Source organism: Misgurnus anguillicaudatus, chromosome 10 (assembly GCF_027580225.2).
Source record: "Misgurnus anguillicaudatus chromosome 10, ASM2758022v2, whole genome shotgun sequence".
NCBI lineage: Eukaryota > Metazoa > Chordata > Actinopteri > Cypriniformes > Cobitidae > Misgurnus > Misgurnus anguillicaudatus.
The window spans coordinates 7,257,614-7,274,455 of record NC_073346.2 but is presented as its reverse complement, the minus strand read 5'-3'; the positions used below and the strand labels follow the sequence as shown (position 1 = coordinate 7,274,455).

General features: G+C 49.4%; 24 non-coding genes across 24 annotated transcripts; 12 read left to right on the top strand and 12 right to left on the bottom strand.

Moving 5' to 3' along the window:
• Positions 1 to 227: 227 nt before the first annotated feature.
• Positions 228 to 299, bottom strand: trnae-cuc (transfer RNA glutamic acid (anticodon CUC)). Its single transcript has one exon. It is a non-coding gene; the product is annotated as a tRNA-Glu (tRNA).
• A 92-nt stretch (positions 300 to 391) lies between these two features.
• On the bottom strand, positions 392 to 465 carry trnam-cau (transfer RNA methionine (anticodon CAU)). The gene has a single exon. It is a non-coding gene; the product is annotated as a tRNA-Met (tRNA).
• Positions 466 to 1,589: 1,124 nt separating this feature from the next.
• Positions 1,590 to 1,672, top strand: trnal-cag (transfer RNA leucine (anticodon CAG)). The gene has a single exon. It is a non-coding gene; the product is annotated as a tRNA-Leu (tRNA).
• Positions 1,673 to 2,458: 786 nt separating this feature from the next.
• Positions 2,459 to 2,531, top strand: trnar-acg (transfer RNA arginine (anticodon ACG)). Its single transcript has one exon. It is a non-coding gene; the product is annotated as a tRNA-Arg (tRNA).
• Positions 2,532 to 2,799: 268 nt separating this feature from the next.
• Positions 2,800 to 2,871, bottom strand: trnae-cuc (transfer RNA glutamic acid (anticodon CUC)). Its single transcript has one exon. It is a non-coding gene; the product is annotated as a tRNA-Glu (tRNA).
• A 92-nt stretch (positions 2,872 to 2,963) lies between these two features.
• Positions 2,964 to 3,037, bottom strand: trnam-cau (transfer RNA methionine (anticodon CAU)). The gene has a single exon. It is a non-coding gene; the product is annotated as a tRNA-Met (tRNA).
• A 1,124-nt stretch (positions 3,038 to 4,161) lies between these two features.
• Positions 4,162 to 4,244, top strand: trnal-cag (transfer RNA leucine (anticodon CAG)). The gene has a single exon. It is a non-coding gene; the product is annotated as a tRNA-Leu (tRNA).
• A 786-nt stretch (positions 4,245 to 5,030) lies between these two features.
• trnar-acg (transfer RNA arginine (anticodon ACG)) lies at positions 5,031 to 5,103 on the top strand. The gene has a single exon. It is a non-coding gene; the product is annotated as a tRNA-Arg (tRNA).
• Positions 5,104 to 5,362: 259 nt separating this feature from the next.
• Positions 5,363 to 5,434, bottom strand: trnae-cuc (transfer RNA glutamic acid (anticodon CUC)). Its single transcript has one exon. It is a non-coding gene; the product is annotated as a tRNA-Glu (tRNA).
• A 92-nt stretch (positions 5,435 to 5,526) lies between these two features.
• trnam-cau (transfer RNA methionine (anticodon CAU)) lies at positions 5,527 to 5,600 on the bottom strand. Its single transcript has one exon. It is a non-coding gene; the product is annotated as a tRNA-Met (tRNA).
• A 1,124-nt stretch (positions 5,601 to 6,724) lies between these two features.
• On the top strand, positions 6,725 to 6,807 carry trnal-cag (transfer RNA leucine (anticodon CAG)). Its single transcript has one exon. It is a non-coding gene; the product is annotated as a tRNA-Leu (tRNA).
• A 786-nt stretch (positions 6,808 to 7,593) lies between these two features.
• Positions 7,594 to 7,666, top strand: trnar-acg (transfer RNA arginine (anticodon ACG)). Its single transcript has one exon. It is a non-coding gene; the product is annotated as a tRNA-Arg (tRNA).
• A 268-nt stretch (positions 7,667 to 7,934) lies between these two features.
• On the bottom strand, positions 7,935 to 8,006 carry trnae-cuc (transfer RNA glutamic acid (anticodon CUC)). Its single transcript has one exon. It is a non-coding gene; the product is annotated as a tRNA-Glu (tRNA).
• A 92-nt stretch (positions 8,007 to 8,098) lies between these two features.
• Positions 8,099 to 8,172, bottom strand: trnam-cau (transfer RNA methionine (anticodon CAU)). The gene has a single exon. It is a non-coding gene; the product is annotated as a tRNA-Met (tRNA).
• A 1,124-nt stretch (positions 8,173 to 9,296) lies between these two features.
• trnal-cag (transfer RNA leucine (anticodon CAG)) lies at positions 9,297 to 9,379 on the top strand. Its single transcript has one exon. It is a non-coding gene; the product is annotated as a tRNA-Leu (tRNA).
• A 786-nt stretch (positions 9,380 to 10,165) lies between these two features.
• Positions 10,166 to 10,238, top strand: trnar-acg (transfer RNA arginine (anticodon ACG)). Its single transcript has one exon. It is a non-coding gene; the product is annotated as a tRNA-Arg (tRNA).
• Positions 10,239 to 10,506: 268 nt separating this feature from the next.
• Positions 10,507 to 10,578, bottom strand: trnae-cuc (transfer RNA glutamic acid (anticodon CUC)). Its single transcript has one exon. It is a non-coding gene; the product is annotated as a tRNA-Glu (tRNA).
• A 92-nt stretch (positions 10,579 to 10,670) lies between these two features.
• trnam-cau (transfer RNA methionine (anticodon CAU)) lies at positions 10,671 to 10,744 on the bottom strand. The gene has a single exon. It is a non-coding gene; the product is annotated as a tRNA-Met (tRNA).
• A 1,124-nt stretch (positions 10,745 to 11,868) lies between these two features.
• trnal-cag (transfer RNA leucine (anticodon CAG)) lies at positions 11,869 to 11,951 on the top strand. The gene has a single exon. It is a non-coding gene; the product is annotated as a tRNA-Leu (tRNA).
• A 786-nt stretch (positions 11,952 to 12,737) lies between these two features.
• trnar-acg (transfer RNA arginine (anticodon ACG)) lies at positions 12,738 to 12,810 on the top strand. Its single transcript has one exon. It is a non-coding gene; the product is annotated as a tRNA-Arg (tRNA).
• Positions 12,811 to 13,242: 432 nt separating this feature from the next.
• Positions 13,243 to 13,316, bottom strand: trnam-cau (transfer RNA methionine (anticodon CAU)). Its single transcript has one exon. It is a non-coding gene; the product is annotated as a tRNA-Met (tRNA).
• A 1,123-nt stretch (positions 13,317 to 14,439) lies between these two features.
• trnal-cag (transfer RNA leucine (anticodon CAG)) lies at positions 14,440 to 14,522 on the top strand. The gene has a single exon. It is a non-coding gene; the product is annotated as a tRNA-Leu (tRNA).
• A 786-nt stretch (positions 14,523 to 15,308) lies between these two features.
• trnar-acg (transfer RNA arginine (anticodon ACG)) lies at positions 15,309 to 15,381 on the top strand. The gene has a single exon. It is a non-coding gene; the product is annotated as a tRNA-Arg (tRNA).
• A 259-nt stretch (positions 15,382 to 15,640) lies between these two features.
• On the bottom strand, positions 15,641 to 15,712 carry trnae-cuc (transfer RNA glutamic acid (anticodon CUC)). The gene has a single exon. It is a non-coding gene; the product is annotated as a tRNA-Glu (tRNA).
• Between the last annotated feature and the right edge of the window lie 1,130 nt (positions 15,713 to 16,842).

Sequence of the window (16,842 nt, the reverse complement as noted above, 5' to 3'; positions counted from 1 at the left end):
TGTCCTGCGTCAACATGCCTCAGTAGAGCAGAGGACGCACACCAGGCTCTGATTGCTCAGATGGCGGAGCGCAGGACTGCAGGCAGGCAATTTAGCCGTCCAACCTTAGGTCGATGGGCCGGAGGCAGTGAAGCTTTGCCTCTTGGAGGTGCTGCGATCCTTGCCTTCGAAGCCAGCATTGCGCATAACCCGGCCGGTGAAAAAGGCAAGCGCACGTCAAAAGAGCGTTCCCTGACCGGGAATCGAACCCGGGCCGCGGCGGTGAGAGCGCCGAATCCTAGCCACTAGACCACCAGGGAGGACACGCTGGCCTTCAGGCCGTGGACGCGTGGCACACTGTGCGGAAGGAAAACGGGGCTAAAGGCTCAAACTAGTCGACAAAAGGGCACCCTGCCCCGTGTGAGGCTCGAACTCACGACCTTCAGATTATGAGACTGACGCGCTGCCTAACTGCGCCAACGAGGCACGCCCAGACCGACGGCTCCTGGGTGGCCCCTTGTGTCTGGTTGCGTGGCATTTTGTGCGCCACCAGCGAGGAAACTCCTGCGAGGAGAGCACGACTGGGCTTCTTGCACTCTGGCTACCCACACTGAGGACCTTCTCGTTCTTAATTTGTTACACGTACAGAAACAACTTCAAGGAGACACAGAGGGGCTATGTCATGCCCAGGATTCCTATCGTCTTTTAAATGGTGTCGAGAATGGCACGCCTGCCGTTGCTGGACGATCTTGGCGCACATGCTCTCAGGCTAGATAAAACCCATTATAAATAAACACTTACATTTGACACATTTGACACAGCTGACAGATTAATGGAATAACGTTACATATCCACAATGCAAAGTCCCAGTTGTTCAGTGATCACGTGTTTGGCTCGTCTTTAGCCTCATTATCTAGTAGAAAAACTTAAATTGTGCTAAAGTTGAAAGACTGTCCTATGTAAGTTGGTGACGTGTTCCACGTATTAGAGTCTGTTAAAGAAAAAGCTCTGCGGCCATTGCCTGTGGCAGTAAACTGTACTTCGCACTCACCTCTTGAAGAATCTCTTGTTTGCCTTGTGTGCTCGAGACACAATGCCACCGGTTCTTTTAAGGATGTCGCCGCCGTATGGTTAACTGTTGTCTACATTAGAAGGCAACTGCGAACCATAAAAAGGCCCTGAGACGTACAGAGATGGCGCTTTTTCGCTAAATTGCAATGCCGGCGTCCATCCGCATTTGATCAAGTATTTTCATTGCGCGTTCAAGTAGAACGAGCAGGGTCTGAGAATGGCGATTCCTTTTTGTGACCCTGTTCTAAAACAGTATGATCAAGGGGGAAAGGATCATTGAATGCAAAACCACTTTGACAGCATCCGTTACAGGGCATATGGAGACGGGCTGGGTGTGCTTTTGGCAAATGAAAGGCTTCGGGCACATTGTTCCTCATTTAGAAAAATCCACATTCGTCACTATTTCAAGGCGTTTGTAAAGAAATAAATAAGAGTTAAAGATAAGCTGCATGAAGGCAATAAAATCGTGAGTCATTCCAAAAGCTACACCGGCACATTCGCTGAGGAGCGCTATCGACTCGCCCAGGCCAGTTGGGTTGGTCAGGATGGCCGAGCGGTCTAAGGCGCTGCGTTCAGGTCGCAGTCTCCTCTGGAGGCGTGGGTTCGAATCCCACTTCTGACATTCTCTTGCCTTTGTTGTAGCCACCCGTGCTGTGTATCGCGCTTTCTTCCGAGGGAGCGTCCTTTTCAAAGACGCCAGGAGACAGGCACGCGGGGGATGACCCGGTTTCCCATTCTGGTAGAGATGAAGGTTCAAGGTTCAATTTATTGCAATATAGTGTCAAACACAATTGGAATTCTTTACATCCAGTCACGCATGGATGTAATGTGGCAAACGAAACATTAAGACAGAACAAGATATGACAATACACAGTCATATGGAAGGTGAATGGAAGGTGCTAAGAGTAATAATGATACTTACACTAATACTGAATGATAAAAGTAGGAGTAATAGAAACAATAAAGTGCAAACAGTGCATTCAGTCCTGAAAAGGAATTGAATTGTCATTAAGCAGCCTGGCGGCCGTGGGAAAGAAGCTCAGGCGATGCCGGGATTTTGCAGTTCTCGGGAGCCGAAGCCTTCTACCTGAAAGGAGCAGCTGAAACATGGTACAGCCTGGATGAGATGGGTCAGACATAATTTTTCTTGCCCTTCTCACAGCCCTGATGTTGTGAAGGGATTCCAGAGAAGGTAGAGAGGTGTTGATCACTCTCTCTGCCGAGCGGATCACCCGCTGCAGCTTGGCCTTGTCCTTGGCTGCTGCAGCAGGGAACCATGTAATTATTGATTGTGTAATAATGGATTTAATGATGGCAGAGTAAAACCGGATAAATATTTAATAATGAAGTTTGGAAGCTGGCCTCCAGAATCTAGCTGTCTTCTCCAAGCATGACTTCCCAGAGTGTTGGGCCAGTGGCGCAATGGATAACGCGTCTGACTACGGATCAGAAGATTCTAGGTTCGACTCCTGGCTGGCTCGATCCTGTTTTTACTCCTTCCTCCCACAAGTTGGGTGTCTGCTGTCCTGCGTCAACATGCCTCAGTAGAGCAGAGGACGCACACCAGGCTCTGATTGCTCAGATGGCGGAGCGCAGGACTGCAGGCAGGCAATTTAGCCGTCCAACCTTAGGTCGATGGGCCGGAGGCAGTGAAGCTTTGCCTCTTGGAGGTGCTGCGATCCTTGCCTTCGAAGCCAGCATTGCGCATAACCCGGCCGGTGAAAAAGGCAAGCGCACGTCAAAAGAGCGTTCCCTGACCGGGAATCGAACCCGGGCCGCGGCGGTGAGAGCGCCGAATCCTAGCCACTAGACCACCAGGGAGGACACGCTGGCCTTCAGGCCGTGGACGCGTGGCACACTGTGCGGAAGGAAAACGGGGCTAAAGGCTCAAACTAGTCGACAAAAGGGCACCCTGCCCCGTGTGAGGCTCGAACTCACGACCTTCAGATTATGAGACTGACGCGCTGCCTAACTGCGCCAACGAGGCACGCCCAGACCGACGGCTCCTGGGTGGCCCCTTGTGTCTGGTTGCGTGGCATTTTGTGCGCCACCAGCGAGGAAACTCCTGCGAGGAGAGCACGACTGGGCTTCTTGCACTCTGGCTACCCACACTGAGGACCTTCTCGTTCTTAATTTGTTACACGTACAGAAACAACTTCAAGGAGACACAGAGGGGCTATGTCATGCCCAGGATTCCTATCGTCTTTTAAATGGTGTCGAGAATGGCACGCCTGCCGTTGCTGGACGATCTTGGCGCACATGCTCTCAGGCTAGATAAAACCCATTATAAATAAACACTTACATTTGACACATTTGACACAGCTGACAGATTAATGGAATAACGTTACATATCCACAATGCAAAGTCCCAGTTGTTCAGTGATCACGTGTTTGGCTCGTCTTTAGCCTCATTATCTAGTAGAAAAACTTAAATTGTGCTAAAGTTGAAAGACTGTCCTATGTAAGTTGGTGACGTGTTCCACGTATTAGAGTCTGTTAAAGAAAAAGCTCTGCGGCCATTGCCTGTGGCAGTAAACTGTACTTCGCACTCACCTCTTGAAGAATCTCTTGTTTGCCTTGTGTGCTCGAGACACAATGCCACCGGTTCTTTTAAGGATGTCGCCGCCGTATGGTTAACTGTTGTCTACATTAGAAGGCAACTGCGAACCATAAAAAGGCCCTGAGACGTACAGAGATGGCGCTTTTTCGCTAAATTGCAATGCCGGCGTCCATCCGCATTTGATCAAGTATTTTCATTGCGCGTTCAAGTAGAACGAGCAGGGTCTGAGAATGGCGATTCCTTTTTGTGACCCTGTTCTAAAACAGTATGATCAAGGGGGAAAGGATCATTGAATGCAAAACCACTTTGACAGCATCCGTTACAGGGCATATGGAGACGGGCTGGGTGTGCTTTTGGCAAATGAAAGGCTTCGGGCACATTGTTCCTCATTTAGAAAAATCCACATTCGTCACTATTTCAAGGCGTTTGTAAAGAAATAAATAAGAATTAAAGATAAGCTGCATGAAGGCAATAAAATCGTGAGTCATTCCAAAAGCTACACCGGCACATTCGCTGAGGAGCGCTATCGACTTGCCCAGGCCAGTTGGGTTGGTCAGGATGGCCGAGCGGTCTAAGGCGCTGCGTTCAGGTCGCAGTCTCCTCTGGAGGCGTGGGTTCGAATTCCACTTCTGACATTCTCTTACCTTTGTTGTAGCCACCCGTGCTGTGTATCGCGCTTTCTTCCGAGGGAGCGTCCTTTTCAAAGACGCCAGGAGACAGGCACGCGGGGGATGACCCGGTTTCCCATTTTGGTAGAGATGAAGGTTCAAGGTTCAATTTATTGCAATATAGTGTCAAACACAATTGGAATTCTTTACATCCAGTCACGCATGGATGTAATGTGGCAAACGAAACATTAAGACAGAACAAGATATGACAATACACAGTCATATGGAAGGTGAATGGAAGGTGCTAAGAGTAATAATGATACTTACACTAATACTGAATGATAAAAGTAGGAGTAATAGAAACAATAAAGTGCAAACAGTGCATTCAGTCCTGAAAAGGAATTGGATTGTCATTAAGCAGCCTGGCGGCCGTGGGAAAGAAGCTCAGGCGATGCCGGGATTTTGCAGTTCTCGGGAGCCGAAGCCTTCTACCTGAAAGGAGCAGCTGAAACATGGTACAGCCTGGATGAGATGGGTCAGACATAATTTTTCTTGCCCTTCTCACAGCCCTGATGTTGTGAAGGGATTCCAGAGAAGGTAGAGAGGTGTTGATCACTCTCTCTGCCGAGCGGATCACCCGCTGCAGCTTGGCCTTGTCCTTGGCTGCTGCAGCAGGGAACCATGTAATTATTGATTGTGTAATAATGGATTTAATGATGGCAGAGTAAAACCGGATTAATATTTAATAATGAAGTTTGGCAGCTGGCCTCCAGAATCCAGCTGTCTTCTCCAAGCATGACTTCCCAGGTTGTTGGGCCAGTGGCGCAATGGATAACGCGTCTGACTACGGATCAGAAGATTCTAGGTTCGACTCCTGGCTGGCTCGATCCTGTTTTTACTCCTTCCTCCCACAAGTTGGGTGTCTGCTGTCCTGCGTCAACATGCCTCAGTAGAGCAGAGGACGCACACCAGGCTCTGATTGCGGAGCGCAGGACTGCTGGCAGGCAATTTAGCCATCCAACCTTAGGTCGATGGGCCGGAGGCAGTGAAGCTTTGCCTCTTGGAGGTGCTGCGATCCTTGCCTTCGAAGCCAGCATTGCGCATAACCCGGCCGGTGAAAAAGGCAAGCGCACGTCAAAAGAGCGTTCCCTGACCGGGAATCGAACCCGGGCCGCGGCGGTGAGAGCGCCGAATCCTAGCCACTAGACCACCAGGGAGGACACGCTGGCCTTCAGGCCGTGGACGCGTGGCACACTGTGCGGAAGGAAAACGGGGCTAAAGGCTCAAACTAGTCGACAAAAGGGCACCCTGCCCCGTGTGAGGCTCGAACTCACGACCTTCAGATTATGAGACTGACGCGCTGCCTAACTGCGCCAACGAGGCACGCCCAGACCGACGGCTCCTGGGTTGCCCCTTTTGTCTGGTTGCGTGGCATTTTGTGCGCCACCAGCGAGGAAACTCCTACGAGGAGAGCATGACTGGGCTTCTTGCACTCTGGCTACCCACACTGAGGACCTTCTCGTTCTTAATTTGTTACACGTACAGAAACAACTTCAAGGAGACACAGAGGGGCTATGTCATGCCCAGGATTCCTATCGTCTTTTAAATGGTGTCGAGAATGGCACGCCTGCCGTTGCTGGACGATCTTGGCGCACATGCTCTCAGGCTAGATAAAACCCATTATAAATAAACACTTACATTTGACACATTTGACACAGCTGACAGATTAATGGAATAACGTTACATATCCACAATGGAAAGTCCCAGTTGTTCAGTGATCACGTATTTGGCTCGTCTTTAGCCTCATTATCTAGTAGAAAAACTTAAATTGTGCTAAAGTTGAAAGACTGTCCTATGTAAGTTGGTGACGTGTTCCACGTATTAGAGTCTGTTAAAGAAAAAGCTCTGCGGCCATTGCCTGTGGCAGTAAACTGTACTTCGCACTCACCTCTTGAAGAATCTCTTGTTTGCCTTGTGTGCTCGAGACACAATGCCACCGGTTCTTTTAAGGATGTCGCCGCCGTATGGTTAACTGTTGTCTACATTAGAAGGCAACTGCGAACCATAAAAAGGCCCTGAGACGTACAGAGATGGCGCTTTTTCGCTAAATTGCAATGCCGGCGTCCATCCGCATTTGATCAAGTATTTTCATTGCGCGTTCAAGTAGAACGAGCAGGGTCTGAGAATGGCGATTCCTTTTTGTGACCCTTTTCTAAAACAGTATGATCAAGGGGGAAAGGATCATTGAATGCAAAACCACTTTGACAGCATCCGTTACAGGGCATATGGAGACGGGCTGGGTGTGCTTTTGGCAAATGAAAGGCTTCGGGCACATTGTTCCTCATTTCGAAAAATCCACATTCGTCACTATTTCAAGGCGTTTGTAAAGAAATAAATAAGAATTAAAGATGAGCTGCATGAAGGCAATAAAATCGTGAGTCATTCCAAAAGCTACACCGGCACATTCGCTGAGGAGCGCAATCGACTCGCCCGGGCCAGTTGGGTTGGTCAGGATGGCCGAGCGGTCTAAGGCGCTGCGTTCAGGTCGCAGTCTCCTCTGGAGGCGTGGGTTCGAATCCCACTTCTGACATTCTCTTGCCTTTGTTGTAGCCACCCGTGCTGTGTATCGCGCTTTCTTCCGAGGGAGCGTCCTTTTCAAAGACGCCAGGAGACAGGCACGCGGGGGATGACCCGGTTTCCCATTCTGGTAGAGATGAAGGTTCAAGGTTCAATTTATTGCAATATAGTGTCAAACACAATTGGAATTCTTTACATCCAGTCACGCATGGATGTAATGTGGCAAACGAAACATTAAGACAGAACAAGATATGACAATACACAGTCATATGGAAGGTGAATGGAAGGTGCTAAGAGTAATAATGATACTTACACTAATACTGAATGATAAAAGTAGGAGTAATAGAAACAATAAAGTGCAAACAGTGCATTCAGTCCTGAAAAGGAATTGAATTGTCATTAAGCAGCCTGGCGGCCGTGGGAAAGAAGCTCAGGCGATGCCGGGATTTTGCAGTTCTCGGGAGCCGAAGCCTTCTACCTGAAAGGAGCAGCTGAAACATGGTACAGCCTGGATGAGATGGGTCAGACATAATTTTTCTTGCCCTTCTCACAGCCCTGATGTTGTGAAGGGATTCCAGAGAAGGTAGAGAGGTGTTGATCACTCTCTCTGCCGAGCGGATCACCCGCTGCAGCTTGGCCTTGTCCTTGGCTGCTGCAGCAGGGAACCATGTAATTATTGATTGTGTAATAATGGATTTAATGATGGCAGAGTAAAACCGGATTAATATTTAATAATGAAGTTTGGCAGCTGGCCTCCAGAATCCAGCTGTCTTCTCCAAGCATGACTTCCCAGAGTGTTGGGCCAGTGGCGCAATGGATAACGCGTCTGACTACGGATCAGAAGATTCTAGGTTCGACTCCTGGCTGGCTCGATCCTGTTTTTACTCCTTCCTCCCACAAGTTGGGTGTCTGCTGTCCTGCGTCAACATGCCTCAGTAGAGCAGAGGACGCACACCAGGCTCTGATTGCTCAGATGGCGGAGCGCAGGACTGCAGGCAGGCAATTTAGCCGTCCAACCTTAGGTCGATGGGCCGGAGGCAGTGAAGCTTTGCCTCTTGGAGGTGCTGCGATCCTTGCCTTCGAAGCCAGCATTGCGCATAACCCGGCCGGTGAAAAAGGCAAGCGCACGTCAAAAGAGCGTTCCCTGACCGGGAATCGAACCCGGGCCGCGGCGGTGAGAGCGCCGAATCCTAGCCACTAGACCACCAGGGAGGACACGCTGGCCTTCAGGCCGTGGACGCGTGGCACACTGTGCGGAAGGAAAACGGGGCTAAAGGCTCAAACTAGTCGACAAAAGGGCACCCTGCCCCGTGTGAGGCTCGAACTCACGACCTTCAGATTATGAGACTGACGCGCTGCCTAACTGCGCCAACGAGGCACGCCCAGACCGACGGCTCCTGGGTGGCCCCTTGTGTCTGGTTGCGTGGCATTTTGTGCGCCACCAGCGAGGAAACTCCTGCGAGGAGAGCACGACTGGGCTTCTTGCACTCTGGCTACCCACACTGAGGACCTTCTCGTTCTTAATTTGTTACACGTACAGAAACAACTTCAAGGAGACACAGAGGGGCTATGTCATGCCCAGGATTCCTATCGTCTTTTAAATGGTGTCGAGAATGGCACGCCTGCCGTTGCTGGACGATCTTGGCGCACATGCTCTCAGGCTAGATAAAACCCATTATAAATAAACACTTACATTTGACACATTTGACACAGCTGACAGATTAATGGAATAACGTTACATATCCACAATGCAAAGTCCCAGTTGTTCAGTGATCACGTGTTTGGCTCGTCTTTAGCCTCATTATCTAGTAGAAAAACTTAAATTGTGCTAAAGTTGAAAGACTGTCCTATGTAAGTTGGTGACGTGTTCCACGTATTAGAGTCTGTTAAAGAAAAAGCTCTGCGGCCATTGCCTGTGGCAGTAAACTGTACTTCGCACTCACCTCTTGAAGAATCTCTTGTTTGCCTTGTGTGCTCGAGACACAATGCCACCGGTTCTTTTAAGGATGTCGCCGCCGTATGGTTAACTGTTGTCTACATTAGAAGGCAACTGCGAACCATAAAAAGGCCCTGAGACGTACAGAGATGGCGCTTTTTCCCTAAATTGCAATGCCGGCGTCCATCCGCATTTGATCAAGTATTTTCATTGCGCGTTCAAGTAGAACGAGCAGGGTCTGAGAATGGCGATTCCTTTTTGTGACCCTGTTCTAAAACAGTATGATCAAGGGGGAAAGGATCATTGAATGCAAAACCACTTTGACAGCATCCGTTACAGGGCATATGGAGACGGGCTGGGTGTGCTTTTGGCAAATGAAAGGCTTCGGGCACATTGTTCCTCATTTAGAAAAATCCACATTCGTCACTATTTCAAGGCGTTTGTAAAGAAATAAATAAGAATTAAAGATAAGCTGCATGAAGGCAATAAAATCGTGAGTCATTCCAAAAGCTACACCGGCACATTCGCTGAGGAGCGCTATCGACTCGCCCAGGCCAGTTGGGTTGGTCAGGATGGCCGAGCGGTCTAAGGCGCTGCGTTCAGGTCGCAGTCTCCTCTGGAGGCGTGGGTTCGAATCCCACTTCTGACATTCTCTTACCTTTGTTGTAGCCACCCGTGCTGTGTATCGCGCTTTCTTCCGAGGGAGCGTCCTTTTCAAAGACGCCAGGAGACAGGCACGCGGGGGATGACCCGGTTTCCCATTTTGGTAGAGATGAAGGTTCAAGGTTCAATTTATTGCAATATAGTGTCAAACACAATTGGAATTCTTTACATCCAGTCACGCATGGATGTAATGTGGCAAACGAAACATTAAGACAGAACAAGATATGACAATACACAGTCATATGGAAGGTGAATGGAAGGTGCTAAGAGTAATAATGATACTTACACTAATACTGAATGATAAAAGTAGGAGTAATAGAAACAATAAAGTGCAAACAGTGCATTCAGTCCTGAAAAGGAATTGGATTGTCATTAAGCAGCCTGGCGGCCGTGGGAAAGAAGCTCAGGCGATGCCGGGATTTTGCAGTTCTCGGGAGCCGAAGCCTTCTACCTGAAAGGAGCAGCTGAAACATGGTACAGCCTGGATGAGATGGGTCAGACATAATTTTTCTTGCCCTTCTCACAGCCCTGATGTTGTGAAGGGATTCCAGAGAAGGTAGAGAGGTGTTGATCACTCTCTCTGCCGAGCGGATCACCCGCTGCAGCTTGGCCTTGTCCTTGGCTGCTGCAGCAGGGAACCATGTAATTATTGATTGTGTAATAATGGATTTAATGATGGCAGAGTAAAACCGGATTAATATTTAATAATGAAGTTTGGCAGCTGGCCTCCAGAATCCAGCTGTCTTCTCCAAGCATGACTTCCCAGGTTGTTGGGCCAGTGGCGCAATGGATAACGCGTCTGACTACGGATCAGAAGACTCTAGGTTCGACTCCTGGCTGGCTCGATCCTGTTTTTACTCCTTCCTCCCACAAGTTGGGTGTCTGCTGTCCTGCGTCAACATGCCTCAGTAGAGCAGAGGACGCACACCAGGCTCTGATTGCTCAGATGGCGGAGCGCAGGACTGCAGGCAGGCAATTTAGCCGTCCAACCTTAGGTCGATGGGCCGGAGGCAGTGAAGCTTTGCCTCTTGGAGGTGCTGCGATCCTTGCCTTCGAAGCCAGCATTGCGCATAACCCGGCCGGTGAAAAAGGCAAGCGCACGTCAAAAGAGCGTTCCCTGACCGGGAATCGAACCCGGGCCGCGGCGGTGAGAGCGCCGAATCCTAGCCACTAGACCACCAGGGAGGACACGCTGGCCTTCAGGCCGTGGACGCGTGGCACACTGTGCGGAAGGAAAACGGGGCTAAAGGCTCAAACTAGTCGACAAAAGGGCACCCTGCCCCGTGTGAGGCTCGAACTCACGACCTTCAGATTATGAGACTGACGCGCTGCCTAACTGCGCCAACGAGGCACGCCCAGACCGACGGCTCCTGGGTGGCCCCTTTTGTCTGGTTGCGTGGCATTTTGTGCGCCACCAGCGAGGAAACTCCTACGAGGAGAGCACGACTGGGCTTCTTGCACTCTGGCTACCCACACTGAGGACCTTCTCGTTCTTAATTTGTTACACGTACAGAAACAACTTCAAGGAGACACAGAGGGGCTATGTCATGCCCAGGATTCCTATCGTCTTTTAAATGGTGTCGAGAATGGCACGCCTGCCGTTGCTGGACGATCTTGGCGCACATGCTCTCAGGCTAGATAAAACCCATTATAAATAAACACTTACATTTGACACATTTGACACAGCTGACAGATTAATGGAATAACGTTACATATCCACAATGGAAAGTCCCAGTTGTTCAGTGATCACGTATTTGGCTCGTCTTTAGCCTCATTATCTAGTAGAAAAACTTAAATTGTGCTAAAGTTGAAAGACTGTCCTATGTAAGTTGGTGACGTGTTCCACGTATTAGAGTCTGTTAAAGAAAAAGCTCTGCGGCCATTGCCTGTGGCAGTAAACTGTACTTCGCACTCACCTCTTGAAGAATCTCTTGTTTGCCTTGTGTGCTCGAGACACAATGCCACCGGTTCTTTTAAGGATGTCGCCGCCGTATGGTTAACTGTTGTCTACATTAGAAGGCAACTGCGAACCATAAAAAGGCCCTGAGACGTACAGAGATGGCGCTTTTTCGCTAAATTGCAATGCCGGCGTCCATCCGCATTTGATCAAGTATTTTCATTGCGCGTTCAAGTAGAACGAGCAGGGTCTGAGAATGGCGATTCCTTTTTGTGACCCTGTTCTAAAACAGTATGATCAAGGGGGAAAGGATCATTGAATGCAAAACCACTTTGACAGCATCCGTTACAGGGCATATGGAGACGGGCTGGGTGTGCTTTTGGCAAATGAAAGGCTTCGGGCACATTGTTCCTCATTTCGAAAAATCCACATTCGTCACTATTTCAAGGCGTTTGTAAAGAAATAAATAAGAATTAAAGATAAGCTGCATGAAGGCAATAAAATCGTGAGTCATTCCAAAAGCTACACCGGCACATTCGCTGAGGAGCGCTATCGACTCGCCCGGGCCAGTTGGGTTGGTCAGGATGGCCGAGCGGTCTAAGGCGCTGCGTTCAGGTCGCAGTCTCCTCTGGAGGCGTGGGTTCGAATCCCACTTCTGACATTCTCTTACCTTTGTTGTAGCCACCCGTGCTGTGTATCGCGCTTTCTTCCGAGGGAGCGTCCTTTTCAAAGACGCCAGGAGACAGGCACGCGGGGGATGACCCGGTTTCCCATTTTGGTAGAGATGAAGGTTCAAGGTTCAATTTATTGCAATATAGTGTCAAACACAATTGGAATTCTTTACATCCAGTCACGCATGGATGTAATGTGGCAAACGAAACATTAAGACAGAACAAGATATGACAATACACAGTCATATGGAAGGTGAATGGAAGGTGCTAAGAGTAATAATGATACTTACACTAATACTGAATGATAAAAGTAGGAGTAATAGAAACAATAAAGTGCAAACAGTGCATTCAGTCCTGAAAAGGAATTGGATTGTCATTAAGCAGCCTGGCGGCCGTGGGAAAGAAGCTCAGGCGATGCCGGGATTTTGCAGTTCTCGGGAGCCGAAGCCTTCTACCTGAAAGGAGCAGCTGAAACATGGTACAGCCTGGATGAGATGGGTCAGACATAATTTTTCTTGCCCTTCTCACAGCCCTGATGTTGTGAAGGGATTCCAGAGAAGGTAGAGAGGTGTTGATCACTCTCTCTGCCGAGCGGATCACCCGCTGCAGCTTGGCCTTGTCCTTGGCTGCTGCAGCAGGGAACCATGTAATTATTGATTGTGTAATAATGGATTTAATGATGGCAGAGTAAAACCGGATTAATATTTAATAATGAAGTTTGGCAGCTGGCCTCCAGAATCCAGCTGTCTTCTCCAAGCATGACTTCCCAGGTTGTTGGGCCAGTGGCGCAATGGATAACGCGTCTGACTACGGATCAGAAGATTCTAGGTTCGACTCCTGGCTGGCTCGATCCTGTTTTTACTCCTTCCTCCCACAAGTTGGGTGTCTGCTGTCCTGCGTCAACATGCCTCAGTAGAGCAGAGGACGCACACCAGGCTCTGATTGCTCAGATGGCGGAGCGCAGGACTGCAGGCAGGCAATTTAGCCGTCCAACCTTAGGTCGATGGGCCGGAGGCAGTGAAGCTTTGCCTCTTGGAGGTGCTGCGATCCTTGCCTTCGAAGCCAGCATTGCGCATAACCCGGCCGGTGAAAAAGGCAAGCGCACGTCAAAAGAGCGTTCCCTGACCGGGAATCGAACCCGGGCCGCGGCGGTGAGAGCGCCAAATCCTAGCCACTAGACCACCAGGGAGGACACGCTGGCCTTCAGGCCGTGGACGCGTGGCACACTGTGCGGAAGGAAAACGGGGCTAAAGGCTCAAACTAGTCGACAAAAGGGCACCCTGCCCCGTGTGAGGCTCGAACTCACGACCTTCAGATTATGAGACTGACGCGCTGCCTAACTGCGCCAACGAGGCACGCCCAGACCGACGGCTCCTGGGTGGCCCCTTTTGTCTGGTTGCGTGGCATTTTGTGCGCCACCAGCGAGGAAACTCCTACGAGGAGAGCACGACTGGGCTTCTTGCACTCTGGCTACCCACACTGAGGACCTTCTCGTTCTTAATTTGTTACACGTACAGAAACAACTTCAAGGAGACACAGAGGGGCTATGTCATGCCCAGGATTCCTATCGTCTTTTAAATGGTGTCGAGAATGGCACGCCTGCCGTTGCTGGACGATCTTGGCGCACATGCTCTCAGGCTAGATAAAACCCATTATAAATAAACACTTACATTTGACACATTTGACACAGCTGACAGATTAATGGAATAACGTTACATATCCACAATGGAAAGTCCCAGTTGTTCAGTGATCACGTATTTGGCTCGTCTTTAGCCTCATTATCTAGTAGAAAAACTTAAATTGTGCTAAAGTTGAAAGACTGTCCTATGTAAGTTGGTGACGTGTTCCACGTATTAGAGTCTGTTAAAGAAAAAGCTCTGCGGCCATTGCCTGTGGCAGTAAACTGTACTTCGCACTCACCTCTTGAAGAATCTCTTGTTTGCCTTGTGTGCTCGAGACACAATGCCACCGGTTCTTTTAAGGATGTCGCCGCCGTATGGTTAACTGTTGTCTACATTAGAAGGCAACTGCGAACCATAAAAAGGCCCTGAGACGTACAGAGATGGCGCTTTTTCGCTAAATTGCAATGCCGGCGTCCATCCGCATTTGATCAAGTATTTTCATTGCGCGTTCAAGTAGAACGAGCAGGGTCTGAGAATGGCGATTCCTTTTTGTGACCCTGTTCTAAAACAGTATGATCAAGGGGGAAGGATCATTGAATGCAAAACCACTTTGACAGCATCCGTTACAGGGCATATGGAGACGGGCTGGGTGTGCTTTTGGCAAATGAAAGGCTTCGGGCACATTGTTCCTCATTTCGAAAAATCCACATTCGTCACTATTTCAAGGCGTTTGTAAAGAAATAAATAAGAATTAAAGATGAGCTGCATGAAGGCAATAAAATCGTGAGTCATTCCAAAAGCTACACCGGCACATTCGCTGAGGAGCGCAATCGACTCGCCCGGGCCAGTTGGGTTGGTCAGGATGGCCGAGCGGTCTAAGGCGCTGCGTTCAGGTCGCAGTCTCCTCTGGAGGCGTGGGTTCGAATCCCACTTCTGACATTCTCTTGCCTTTGTTGTAGCCACCCGTGCTGTGTATCGCGCTTTCTTCCGAGGGAGCGTCCTTTTCAAAGACGCCAGGAGACAGGCACGCGGGGGATGACCCGGTTTCCCATTTTGGTAGAGATGAAGGTTCAAGGTTCAATTTATTGCAATATAGTGTCAAACACAATTGGAATTCTTTACATCCAGTCACGCATGGATGTAATGTGGCAAACGAAACATTAAGACAGAACAAGATATGACAATACACAGTCATATGGAAGGTGAATGGAAGGTGCTAAGAGTAATAATGATACTTACACTAATACTGAATGATAAAAGTAGGAGTAATAGAAACAATAAAGTGCAAACAGTGCATTCAGTCCTGAAAAGGAATTGGATTGTCATTAAGCAGCCTGGCGGCCGTGGGAAAGAAGCTCAGGCGATGCCGGGATTTTGCAGTTCTCGGGAGCCGAAGCCTTCTACCTGAAAGGAGCAGCTGAAACATGGTACAGCCTGGATGAGATGGGTCAGACATAATTTTTCTTGCCCTTCTCACAGCCCTGATGTTGTGAAGGGATTCCAGAGAAGGTAGAGAGGTGTTGATCACTCTCTCTGCCGAGCGGATCACCCGCTGCAGCTTGGCCTTGTCCTTGGCTGCTGCAGCAGGGAACCATGTAATTATTGATTGTGTAATAATGGATTTAATGATGGCAGAGTAAAACCGGATTAATATTTAATAATGAAGTTTGGCAGCTGGCCTCCAGAATCCAGCTGTCTTCTCCAAGCATGACTTCCCAGGTTGTTGGGCCAGTGGCGCAATGGATAACGCGTCTGACTACGGATCAGAAGATTCTAGGTTCGACTCCTGGCTGGCTCGATCCTGTTTTTACTCCTTCCTCCCACAAGTTGGGTGTCTGCTGTCCTGCGTCAACATGCCTCAGTAGAGCAGAGGACGCACACCAGGCTCTGATTGCGGAGCGCAGGACTGCAGGCAGGCAATTTAGCCGTCCAACCTTAGGTCGATGGGCCGGAGGCAGTGAAGCTTTGCCTCTTGGAGGTGCTGCGATCCTTGCCTTCGAAGCCAGCATTGCGCATAACCCGGCCGGTGAAAAAGGCAAGCGCACGTCAAAAGAGCGTTCCCTGACCGGGAATCGAACCCGGGCCGCGGCGGTGAGAGCGCCGAATCCTAGCCACTAGACCACCAGGGAGGACACGCTGGCCTTCAGGCCGTGGACGCGTGGCACACTGTGCGGAAGGAAAACGGGGCTAAAGGCTCAAACTAGTCGACAAAAGGGCACCCTGCCCCGTGTGAGGCTCTAACTCACGACCTTCAGATTATGAGACTGACGCGCTGCCTAACTGCGCCAACGAGGCACGCCCAGACCGACGGCTCCTGGGTGGCCCCTTTTGTCTGGTTGCGTGGCATTTTGTGCGCCACCAGCGAGGAAACTCCTACGAGGAGAGCACGACTGGGCTTCTTGCACTCTGGCTACCCACACTGAGGACCTTCTCGTTCTTAATTTGTTACACGTACAGAAACAACTTCAAGGAGACACAGAGGGGCTATGTCATGCCCAGGATTCCTATCGTCTTTTAAATGGTGTCGAGAATGGCACGCCTGCCGTTGCTGGACGATCTTGGCCCACATGCTCTCAGGCTAGATAAAACCCATTATAAATAAACACTTACATTTGACACATTTGACACAGCTGACAGATTAATGGAATAACGTTACATATCCACAATGGAAAGTCCCAGTTGTTCAGTGATCACGTATTTGGCTCGTCTTTAGCCTCATTATCTAGTAGAAAAACTTAAATTGTGCTAAAGTTGAAAGACTGTCCTATGTAAGTTGGTGACGTGTTCCACGTATTAGAGTCTGTTAAAGAAAAAGCTCTGCGGCCATTGCCTGTGGCAGTAAACTGTACTTCGCACTCACCTCTTGAAGAATCTCTTGTTTGCCTTGTGTGCTCGAGACACAATGCCACCGGTTCTTTTAAGGATGTCGCCGCCGTATGGTTAACTGTTGTCTACATTAGAAGGCAACTGCGAACCATAAAAAGGCCCTGAGACGTACAGAGATGGCGCTTTTTCGCTAAATTGCAATGCCGGCGTCCATCCGCATTTGATCAAGTATTTTCATTGCGCGTTCAAGTAGAACGAGCAGGGTCTGAGAATGGCGATTCCTTTTTGTGACCCTGTTCTAAAACAGTATGATCAAGGGGGAAAGGATCATTGAATGCAAAACCACTTTGACAGCATCCGTTACAGGGCATATGGAGACGGGCTGGGTGTGCTTTTGGCAAATGAAAGGCTTCGGGCACATTGTTCCTCATTT